This window comes from Bombina bombina, chromosome 2 (genome assembly GCF_027579735.1).
Source record: "Bombina bombina isolate aBomBom1 chromosome 2, aBomBom1.pri, whole genome shotgun sequence".
Classification (NCBI taxonomy): domain Eukaryota; kingdom Metazoa; phylum Chordata; class Amphibia; order Anura; family Bombinatoridae; genus Bombina; species Bombina bombina.
In genome coordinates, this window is record NC_069500.1 from 984,389,395 (window position 1) to 984,401,716 (window position 12,322).

Genomic DNA, 12,322 nt, shown 5'->3' on the forward strand with positions numbered 1-12,322 from the left:
CCGCTTGAAAAAATATTTACCCCAATTGGTATCCACGGATCAGGCAGGTTTTATTCCTGCTAGAGAGACACGAGACAATACTCTCAGGGTCCTCCAGTTGATCTCAGTTGCGCGGGCCAACTCCGCTCCGCTGATTCTTGTGTCAACGGACGCGGAGAAGGCGTTTGACCGGGTCAACTGGTCATTTATGCGCCATACTCTGTTGAAAGTGGGATTTGGCCCACACTTCATAAATTTGGTTTTCTCGCTGTACTCTAATCCGAGTGCTAGAGTGAGGGTGAATGGTATGCTCTCCACGCCCTTCTTAATTTCCAACGGGACAAGACAGGGGTGCCCGCTTTCACCTCTGCTTTTTGCGCTCATCATGGAAGTTTTGGCGAGTAGGATACGTGCCAGTCCTGTCATTCGTGGTTTGCAGGTGAGGGGAACAGAACATAAATTAGCAATGTATGCTGATGATGTCCTGATGACTCTGGCGGACAACAGTGCCTCTTTGCGAGCATCAATAGTAGAATTTGAAGCTTATGGTCGAGTGTGTGACTTTTTGCTCAATTCCTTCAAGTCTGAAATATTAAAAATTTCGATGCCACAAGACGCCTTTGAAAACCAGAGCCGTGGTTGCACCCTGAAAACCGTGGCGAGGCACTTTAAATATTTGGGCATCCTGCTTGCTCCCTCACTGAAGGAAATAGTGAATATTAACTATAAGAGTATCAGAGACGATATCGCAATGGATCTTGCGACTTGGAAAGATAAAACAATCTCTTGGATGGGGAGAATACATGTGGCAAAAATGAATGTGCTACCTAGGGTGTTCCTCTCGCATCAGCCGGACATATAGTTAATCAAATTCAAATGGCAATTGAATCTTATATTTGGAATGGTTTGAAACCAAGGATCAGTAAAAAGACAATGTATCTTCCTAGAAGCGGGGCCGGTGTTCCTTTACTTAGCGAATATCATAAAGCAATAATCCTTCAGCGAATAGTTGAATGGTGTCACGGAACGGCTGATAAGACTTGTATAGGGCTGGATAGGGAGATTCTTCAAAGAGGCAATGTCGGTTCACTTGCATGGATAAGTTCCGAGCAATGTCCCGAATGCATCTCACACTATCCACTTCTTGAAGATGTTTTGCTCGGGTGGGATAAGCTTATTAAAGCAAAAAGCTATATTTCCCCAACTGTCTCTCCGGTTACCCCAGTACGCGAAAATCCTGAAAATGGAATAACAAATAAAACGCATGTTTCGGGCTCCTCATACTCTTTATCAGATGTAGCCATATCAAATGCTATTGATCAGGGCTGTCTCAAGCCGCAAGAGGGCCTGGCTGAATGGAATTGTGACATGTTCTCCTCATGGTTCAGAATAGCGCAGTTAAACCACTTTTTTAATAACTCTCGAGACAGAGAGTCTTTGATTAGACAGAAAACACCCTTTGAGGAGTTCTGTACCTCTGCGACTATACCACGTCATCTAATCTCATTGCTGTACAAACTGCTAATGGAGGGTAATGGGGAAGTGATGCCATCTTACGTGGCTGCCTGGCACAAGGAACTGGGCTTTGAAGTTGACTCAGGAGCTTGGCGATCAATTTTTAGTAAAGCCAAAAGAGCTTCGGTCTCGGCCAGACTTCAAGAAATGCATTACAAATTTTTAAGCAGGTGGTACATGACACCTCAGAGATTGAGAAAGATTTATCATCATCTGAGTGGGGAGTGCTGGAGGGGTTGCGGGGGGGAAGGCTCATTGTTACATCTTTGGTGGCACTGCCCGCTTATACAGCCCTTTTGGGAAGGGGTGTTTCGTGAGAGTAACAGGCTCTTGAGAATCATTTTACCACCCAATCTTAAATATCTTATATATCACGAAATGCCAAGAATAGCTGAAGAAGCGAAACGCCATTTATTCCTTTTGATGTTGAGCTGTGCTAGGGGTCTTGTCCCGAGGCAATGGAAGTCGTCCCAAGCGCCAAGTTTGGAGGAGTGGAAGGCTGGGGTCCGGGATCTGCTTAGTTTGGAGAGATTTCATTATTTGAGGACTGGCAAAGTAGAGACACATGAATACATGATCTTGATCTGGGAAGGCAGAGATGTATAGGGCGTTGCCAGTGTTGGTAGATTGTCAGTTTACGGTCTGGTATGGTGGTGTGTGTGGTTGGGGGGGGGTTGTTTTCCCCTTTTTTTATTTTTTTTCTTTTCCTTTTCTTTCTCCCTCTCTCTTCTCCTGCTCATTCTTTCTCTTTCCTTTCCTTTATTTTTCTATTCTTCATCTGAGTCTTTCAGTAACAAATATGAGTGGTCATAATGATATCCTCAGGTTCCCTGTCAATGGGGACAGCAGTTTCTTCTTTTTTTTTTTGACTCATATTTCAAAATCTCTGTGTTAATTAAATGCATTGTTTCAACTGTTTCAGCTACAGATTTGAAGTGTAAACAGCACAAATCTTGATATATAACAATGAACAAACATATTATAACCTCAGTTACTTTATTCTCTTTAAAATGTGATTTTGCAGATTTTATGTGTAACTGTATCATATGAAACAAATATGTTATTGTATTTTATTTTTGATGTAATATTGCAATTGTTCATTGAATAAAGCATTTATAAAAAAAAAAAAGTGATGTTAACATTGTTTTAAAGTGATTTGGTATATGACAGGGTTATGTGTACATATGTACATGCACACATACATAAACATATACATGCACACATACAAATGCACACACATATACAATTTGTGAACCCTTCCCAGTCTAACACCCTGTCATATACTATATCACTTTAAAACACTTTTTATATATTAATTTCTATAATGAAAATGTTAATTTTAATATATACTGTGTGTGTGTATGTATGTATGTGTGTATATATGTATGTGTGTGTATATATATATATATATATATATATATATATATATATATATATATATATATATATATATATATAATGTAATACTTTTATTTTCATAAGTTTGACATGTATTTGTGTATACTTTAATTCTAGCCCTAACACTTTACTTCAGTTCTCCAGTAGTGCTTTTGTAGCGACATGAGCTGTGCTTGAGCGCAACATGTAACTCACAATTTATAATTTGCAGCTGCACTATCTATTGTAAGTATAGGGTGCGCAAGAGATGTCTGCCATACTAAAATTATTCTCTGGTAATTCTTTTTAACCATAGATTTGAAATACCAGATTGTTGCACTATTCATCGCATGGGCCGGCGATAATGATAGAGCACCCTGCGCTATCAATAGCGCGCCACTTGTAATATAGGTCTATGTATTTAACCCCCAAGAAAGGGATAAAGTCCTCTTAGCGACTACACTGCCAAGCCTGTGCTGAACAGGACACAGCCGGTGATTGGCAGCTACGTGGGTATGCCACTCCAGATTGGGTCACTGACTGTATCCTGCTAAGAAGCAGAAGAAAAAAAGTACAACTTCAAAATGAGACTATAGGTATGTGTTTAAACCTTTGCAGGGGTTAACCGTTTACTTAAAGGGACACTAAACTCAAATTTTTGTTCATGATTCAGATAGAGCATGCAATTTTAAGCAACTTTCTAATTTACTCCTATTATCAATTTTTCTTCGTTCTCTTGCTATCTTTATTTAAAAAGCAGGAATGTGATGCATAGGAGCCGGTCCATTTTTGGTTGAGAACCTGGGTTATGCTTGCTTATTGCTGGGTAAATATCAGCCTCCAATAATCAAGTGTTATCCATGGTGCTGAACCTAAAATGGGCTGGCTCCTAAGATTTACATTCATGATTTTCAAATAAAGATAGCAAGAGAACGAAGAAAAATTGATAATAGGAGTAAATTAGAAAGTTGCTTAAAATTGCATGCTCTATCTGAATCATGAAAAAAAAATTGTGTTCAGTGTCCTATTAAGAGAGCACATTACAGCATTTTATTTTTGCATTAGTAAATTATTTAATCTAAAATGGAAAAGTTTTAATATTTACATATATGATGCTTTTTAAGGATTTAAAAAAAAAATGGATTCATAATACAAGAAGAATGCTGATTCAGGGGTTGTTGAAAGCAAGAGATCCTGTTCTGCAGTAAGTTTTAATTCTGTATTGATAGTGAAATATTTCTAAGGGTAACGCACTTTGCCGTCACTGGAGTGGTTATTACAATGTTAGCAGAGCATGTGTCGGTTTTTTTTTTTTTTTTTACTCACATGGCCAGGGTAAACAAGAGGTTGTCCTTGGCCCGACTTGATTGAGAGAAAAGTGCTGAGTAGGAAAGGGCTTTAAAGGTTCTCAGTCTAATCACCACAGTGCAGAGAGAGGGCTCGGCCAGCTTGTGGTATTTTGACGTATTTAAGACTGACCTTCGTTTAAAAAATTGGGCTGGGTATGGGAAGGAAATGTTGAAATGTTTATGCAAGAAGGGGTGCTCAAGGGGGAAATGGAAAGAAGGAAACAGAGAAAAACCTACTGTACTGTAATCTGATCTTTAAGGCTGTGCTGAGAACTGAAGCAGCTATCTAATCTAGTTTGCAAATTCCTTCCCCCTCTGCATGGTAGAAAATGACTTGCTGTTCTGTAGCTGGAGGCTGTGTCTGTGAAGAGTACTGCAGTTAAAGGGAAGAGGAGGAAGTCAGGTTACTAGTGTGATCCACTCCACAGCTTCAGGGCAGCCCAGGCTTCAGTTTACTATTGTACAGCCCTAAAAAAATGTGAAGCTTTATGTGGGAAGCCCTGAGTAGGGAACTGATTTACATTGCCCAAGCTAGTAGGCAGGCAGAGCTCCTTGTCAGCAGGCACAGCTTTGGGGTTGGTTCACATGCCAGTCACGTCTACCCTTTGGAACAGCGAACAGCAACACCGGGGCTTCGTCAAGTGATGAGAACAGACGTCAAACTGCCCTATGAATATTGATGTGGAGGCTAGTCTGCTTTCGTAGAGGAGCAGAAGGAAGCAAGATGGCTGCCCTTTAGGATTTGTTAGAAAGGAGACAAGGCTGTGCTTGCTGGATTTCTGCAAGGCTGAGGGACATTACAGAGGTTAGAGTTGCTATATTTATGCCCACATATTCTTCCCTGTTTCTCTGTTTCTTTTTCACACTTTGAATGCTCTTTGAAGCAAATCTGTTGATGTAATGTGTAAGAAGAAGAGAAAATATGATCCTTCTCCAACATGGCTGACAAATATAGTTTTTAAAATAATAAAATAATTGTTCCCTTTTTTTCCCCTCTGTATCTGAGGGATGCACTAAGGTAACAGCGTGAGTGCATTGTACCTATTATTATTTTTTATTTCATTTGTAGAACTTGTACACTGCTGAAGTGTTTCTTTGAATGGTTCCTGCTCTAAAATAAATCCTGTCTGAATACTCCGTTTTTATTTAGAGTCCATAAGTAGTTGCATTTGTTTTTAACGGTGTCTTAATGATTTCAGGAAGATTTTTTTTCCCCACATAAGGAGTTACTTATTAATATTGTTAAAAAAATAACATGTTGTTCATTTAAGATATCAGTAAATGTATACAATAAAATACATGTAGAAGTAAACAGATACATTGGTGATTTTCTTTGTCCCCATTTTAATTACAGGACATGTGTCTTTTGAATGTACTTTGAACATTTTTTAGGACTAGTCTCTGCCTTTTGTGTTGCTAGTGAATCAGCTTTCATTTGGATAGCCGGTGAGTGACAAGCAGACACAAAGGCAGGCGCAGTCAAAGGGACAGTCATAAGGAGATGGATGGTATGGAGATTGCAAGGTCAGGAGCCCTGAAGGAGATGAAACCTAATCAAAATAAACAATAACTATATATATATATATATATATATATATATATATATATATATATATATATATATATATATATATAATTTAATGGATCCTTTTTTTTTGCATTCATTTTAATGAACACAATGTTATTCATATTTACAAATAAACTTCCTGAAGTTATCAAACCCCTTTTTATTGTGATTGTCAACAATAACCCATTTAAACTAAATAGGTATTGAGTTTGCATATGATTGCTCTCATTTGCATGTGAAGTTAAAGGGACACTGAACCCAAATATTTTCTTTCATGATTCAGATAGAGCATGACATTTTAAGCAACTTTCTAATTTACTCCTATGATCAAATTTTCTTCATTCTCTTGGTATCTTTATTTCAAATGCAAGAATGTAAGTTTAGATGCCGGCCCATTTTTGGTGAACAACCTTTTAAGCAACTTTCTGATTTACTCCTATGATCAAATTTTCTTCATTCTCTTGGTATCTTTATTTCAAATGCAAGAATGTAAGTTTAGATGCCGGCCCATTTTTGGTGAACAACCTAGGTTGTCCTTACTGATTGGTGGATAAATTCATCCACCAATAAAAAAGTGCTGTCCAGAGTTCTGATAAAAAAAAAGCTTAGATGCCTTCTTTTTCAAATTAAGATAGCAAGATGATAAAGAAAATTTGAGAATAGGAGTACATTAGAAAGTTGCTTAAAATTGCAAGCTCTATCTGAATCACAAAAGAAAAAATGTGGGTTCAGTGTCCCTTTAATGCCTTATTAAATCATAAAGTCGGTGAAAATATGGGGATGTGTGTTTATCTAATGGATATCTGCCTACCCCCTGTTTAATATGGGTAGGCTGCCAATACTACTGGATTCAAACTTCAATCTCTAATAAGTTACCAATAAATAAGCTGTGATCTCCCTTAAATAGTATTGCTAATTTGACTGGACAAGTGACTTTGATCTGTTAGTAGATTTTATGTTGCTATGATTTGTAAAACATGATGGTAGTATTTGGGTGAACTGTAAACAAGCTGGGCCAGTTTTCACATCTGTCCCAGTAGTTTTTCCTCTTACAGGCAATTTAGAGACTTGTCCCTTGTCCCATGATAATGGATAGTCTATTTACGTTTTAATGATTGCCTGTAATTGTAAATTAGGGGAAGGGGATGTGGATTTAGATGTGTATTTACACTTGTACCAAAGATAATACTTTAATTTAGTGCTAACAACTCAGGGGATAAAAGTGGCCAATTAATTATATAGATGTACTTCTGTTTTGAATGAAATATAGCAACTTTGTGGGAAGTGGTAGCTTGAGGTGATCCATTGGGATACAAAAGAAAGGTGTGGAAAGCACTATCATTGATTAAAATTGGAATCACTAATGGTTAGGTAGGCATTTGTTTATACTGTCTTTGAAAGTGTTAATGTGAGCGTTTGTTTAGTAAAATATATCTCCCTTTTCTGAGACTGGACCAGTTGATGTGTCATGTGTTGTGCACTATAAAGTTAGTGTGACTGTATTTGCTAATGAGTGAATATTCAGTTAGCTTATTATCGTATGTTAACCATGAATGGAAAATAAATATGTGAAGTATTGTTTATATGAGTCAGACAGCTAAAGGAAAACCTCATATTAGCAGACTTTGTAGCTTCATCTTGAAGCTGGGTACTATACATTTCTGGAGTGGATGCTACTGTGAGGTGTTTGGCACTGATCCCCTCATTAAAGGGGTTACATGTATCGCTGACAATGCACTGTCACTGTGATTTTGATTTGTACCAATGTGCCAGATGTTGATACCAACTGAGTGCTGCCCTTTATATGAAGTTGAACTATTGCACATAGTTATGATGGTGTTTGGCATGTATCCAGGACACTGGATTTGTTTTGATACAGTGGTCATGTCTTGACTCTGGCCTGTCAATATAGTTTAAAGAACACAGAACATGCACAGGCACAGAACATTTTATGACGGAAAGAGTTTCAATATTGTGTGTCAGCAGTGGGGTTGTATTAGGTAACAGATGCATTGTACAGATGTGTACGTAAGGCAGCTAGTAATTGTTAGATACAAATTATTTGGCCTTAAACTAAAATAACATTGTCTAGCTTCGAACTTCATATACTTTTATATTAACCCCTTGAGTGCTAATGACGGCTCTGACCCGTCACAGAGTTTCCCACTCTGGTGCTAATGACGGCTCAGAGCCGTCACTAGCACTCTCCCAACATGAGGGAGATCTGGGGGCTCCCACCCGCTCCTACCCCGGCGATCGGTGCTGCATAATGAAAGGCATTGCCGGGGCTTCCGTTTTGCGTGTTGATGTCACGCGCAATAAACGTGATGATGTTAGCGCGCAACTTTATTTAACATTAACAATGTTAAATATAGGAGCAGGGGGCTTGCTGTTTAGAAGCCTGCATCTCAGGCATCTAAGCAGCTACAGACCCCCAAGACCCACCGTTGGAAAGGTAATCGTCTAACCTTTCCAACAGTGTAAGTCTTGGGGATCTGAAATAAATAAAATAAAAAGTAAAAAAAAATATTTTTAAAAATATTAAATAAAAAACTCTTTAAGAAAACCTTAGCACCCAGGTGGGAAAGTGCTTGGCACTCAAAGGGTTAAACAGTTCTGTCCAAGTAATTGATAAGCATCTTTATAGATTCAGGTTTAAAAACAAAATAAAAAACAAAAAACATTGTGTGAAAATGTGATGCATAGTATATAGAATTATTACCAACCACAGCTAACTCTGCAGCTACAAAATAATTACACGTGGGTGAATGTAGGCAAAGTTGCCATGCAACTAGTCTGTTTTACTACTGACATTGCTAGGAAAGATTTGCCAAGTTTCTAGGAATGCAAGTGGTTATCCTTGGAAACGACTCTGCAGAACATGACCACAAATTATTTTGTTAGCTATACAATATTATAATTTCCTATTTTGGTCTATAATCACATGGGAAGCACATAACCAGTAGATTTTTGTGGAAATACATAGGATTGGAATATTCATAATAAATAATTTAAAAATGCAGCTTAGGGTGATACTGAAACACAGTTGCAGGTTAACATTGTTTCGAGAGCTCTGAATTTTGTATCACAACATTCCAGTTTGTTTTAATACCATGCCCAATATATAAATACCAGGGGGTATATACAGTGTAGCTGCCACGTTTGTGGCATTTTATAGTCCAAGATGTGGCACATGACCATATTTATTGGTTGTATATAATTATAAAATTACATTTTATTACCTTAATGAGATTTTTCAGATATCTGTGAGGTCTGCTTTTTATGTGCAAGGGTATGGTGTAATGCATGTGTATCTAACCTTTCCAAATTAGGAGTTACATTGCATTTGTTAAAGGGACACTAAACCCAAATGTTTTCTTCCATAATTCAGATAGAGCATACAATTTTAAGAAACTTTCTAATTTACTCCTATTATCAATTTTTCTTCGTTCTCTTGTTATCAATATTTAAAAAGCAGGAATGTGATGCATAGGAGCCGGCCCATTTTTGTTTGAGAACCTGGGTTATGCTTGCTTATTGGTGGGTAAATGTAAGCCTCCAATAAGCAAGCGCTATTCATGGTGCTGAACCAAAAATGGGCTGGCTGCTAAGATTTACATTCCTGCTTTTAAAATAAAGATAGCAACAGAACAAAGAAAAATTGATAAAAGGAGTAAATTAGAAAGTTGCTTACAATTGTACATAAAAAAATTGGGTTCAGTGTCCCTTTAACTAAAAGGGCCAGTAGATTTTTTTTTAAAGTTAAATTCTATTTTTCTGGATTTTAATATACTAATATATAAATGCAAACAACTAATAAACAATTCATTATCATGGTAAGTACCACAAACCATACATATACACAGACCCAGCAATACATTTTACAATTGATCCATAACAAATGGAAATAAATAAAATGCTCCAGTTTAAACATGGCGAGAAAGAAGAGTTGTAAGAGAGATTGATGTCAGAAGCCCAATAAAATGGACTGGGGTGATTCATTGCCATTTTCCAGTACCCATAACTGATTTGCTTTTATAGAAGGGGAAAAAATAGAATGTACGTGTTCTACAATACCATGTATTAGTTTTGAGGTAAAAAGATCAACTCTTTTTCTTAGATAAGTTTGCTGCTGTGTTCTTTAGTTTCTTTTAGGGAACACTATTTAAGAAACAATGAAAATTGGTTCATAAATGAAACTTTTTAGCTTCTCATGGAAGTTGCACATGCCAGAGTCACTTTTTTTCAGGGAACCTAAAAGCTAGGGCTTAGATTAGCCCAGAATGCATTGCAAAGTTAGTTAGTAGAGTCCATCCGCTTTCATCTTCAAGGAGTTTAGTTATACATATGTAAGGAACCTGGCCACATGTTACCTCTGATTTGCCTTCTTGTTCAAGAAAGCAATGGGCCTAGAAAAATGTCTGAAAAAACATTTCTTTAGTCATTCAACGCCTTTTTAATGCATTTACAAACATGCATGTATATTGATATTGGTGCATGAGGTATGTAACCGTGTAATAAAATATATCCAGATTCAATGTAAGTTTATAGTAAACAAAAAGGCAAAGAAAACTCTGCTTTGTAAGTAAAATGAGACCATATAGTTCATTGTATAAGACATTTGCACATCCAAACAAATTGGTTAAGGCAGGAAACAGCAACATTATAGTTTTACAGTGGAAGACAGGACGCCACAGTCAATTACTAGATATGTCCTGGCTGCTAACATTTCTACTATTCTGTGTGGTGGCTCCCTATACTAGTATATTGTGTGGAAATCTGTGTATTATTTTTTGTCACTTTATTTGGATGTATACAGGTGTATCTATGATTGACAGCATGTATATTTTTTAAAACTCTCTACAAATTAAACATATTTGGGATTATAACGGGTTTAACTTTTTTTCAAGTGTAATTATTATTGAAAATAAAAACTCTTTAGAATGCTAATCTATATCTACACATGCAAAATTAGTGTCACTTTGTGCCCCAGCAGGTTGTAATGTCATACACTCACATACATGAGGCAAGCATTAGTGAATTACTAGTACACAACACATATTGACATTTCCGGATAATATACTAAAACCACTGGTGACAAATATGCGATTATATAGGCTTGATGTATCAAGCTGTGGTGGACAGGGGCGTACATATTCGCCCGTGTGCCCTAGCTTGCCTCTGGCAGGCAGAAATCCGCTGCCGGAATTTAAGATTGCATACGAGCGCTATTTTGCACTCGCGTGCAATCCCGCCCCCTGCCCGCACACAGCCTATCATGCCTTGGCAGGAGTTGTCAATCTCCCTGGTCGGACAACCCCGGGGAGATTGAAAAATTCTCCACCTAAGAGGTGGAGAAGAGTCTAGGAAGCAGCAATTTGATGACCGTTGCTTGATAAATCGTGACTGCAGGTTGTGAGAACCTGCAGTCATAGGGAGGCGAAGGGCTTGATAAATCGAGCCTTATGTGAGGGATTCCACTGACATGTGAGCTTACTATACCAATGGCACTACTTTGTTTTAATAAGATTCCCTCAGATTAAATATATATGTTAAACATGTGTTTATATTGTGTTCAGAACATACTAATGGGGATAGGTGCTTGTACTTGCATAGCCAGCTTATGTAATCAATAGACTTTTATTCTCTTCAACTGGTCCCTCAACCAATGAGCAGTTAATGCCTTGGAAATATTGTCTTATGTCTCTTAAAAGAGCAAAATTGTTGTGGTAACCTAAATGTGCAGGCTCCCTGTCTAACTGGTTACCTTGGTTATATTTGGCAGCATTTAGAATAAGCAAAATGGTCTGCAAACTACAGCCATCAACAACAAAAAATTCCAGCTGCCAAAGAAATGATTGAGTCATACGTAGTTTTGGCTTGAGTAAAATTATTTTTAATTCTTAAAGAATTGTAGAAGCATGGCAGTGTCTATTTTAATTTGTTTTGAAAGATTTGTTAATCTAGAACAGCAAGGTAAAAACTATGTACAAACTTTGGAAACTACTGCTATGTAAGGATATGATATAACCTTTTTTTTTGGTAGTAGAATAATGTATAAAAACAATTTCATGTCCAGTTGTTGACTGTCAGAAACATATGTTTAAAGGGACATGAAGCACACATTTTTTCTTTAATGATTCAGATAGAGAATACGTTTTTAAACAACTTTCCAATTTACTTCTATTATTTAATTTGCTTCCTTCTCTTGTTATCCTTTGCTGAAAGGTTTATCTAGGCAAGTTCAGGAGCAGCAGAGAACCTAGTTTCTAGCTGCTGATTGGTGGCTGCATATATATATATACCAATTGTGATTGGCTCACCCATGTGTTCAGTTAGAAACCATTAGTGCATTGCTGCTCCTTCAACAAATGATACCAAGAGAATAAAACAGTTTAGATAATAGAAGTAAATTAGAAAGTTGTTTAAAATTGTATTCTCTATCTGAATCATGAAATAAAATTTTGGGGTTTCATGTCCCTTTAATGAATAAAGCTTCCTGTAATTCTTTCTTATATGCAGAACAAAAGATTGG

General features: G+C 37.2%; 1 protein-coding gene across 1 annotated transcript in view; it reads left to right on the forward strand.

The window, feature by feature from the left end:
- Window positions 1–4,449: 4,449 nt before the first annotated feature.
- The window catches only part of TET2 (tet methylcytosine dioxygenase 2), a 277,826-nt gene continuing 269,953 nt past the window's right edge, over window positions 4,450–12,322 (forward strand). The window contains 1 exon segment of the mRNA XM_053703509.1: window positions 4,450–5,025. The gene's annotated coding sequence lies outside the window, so the exon portion shown is untranslated.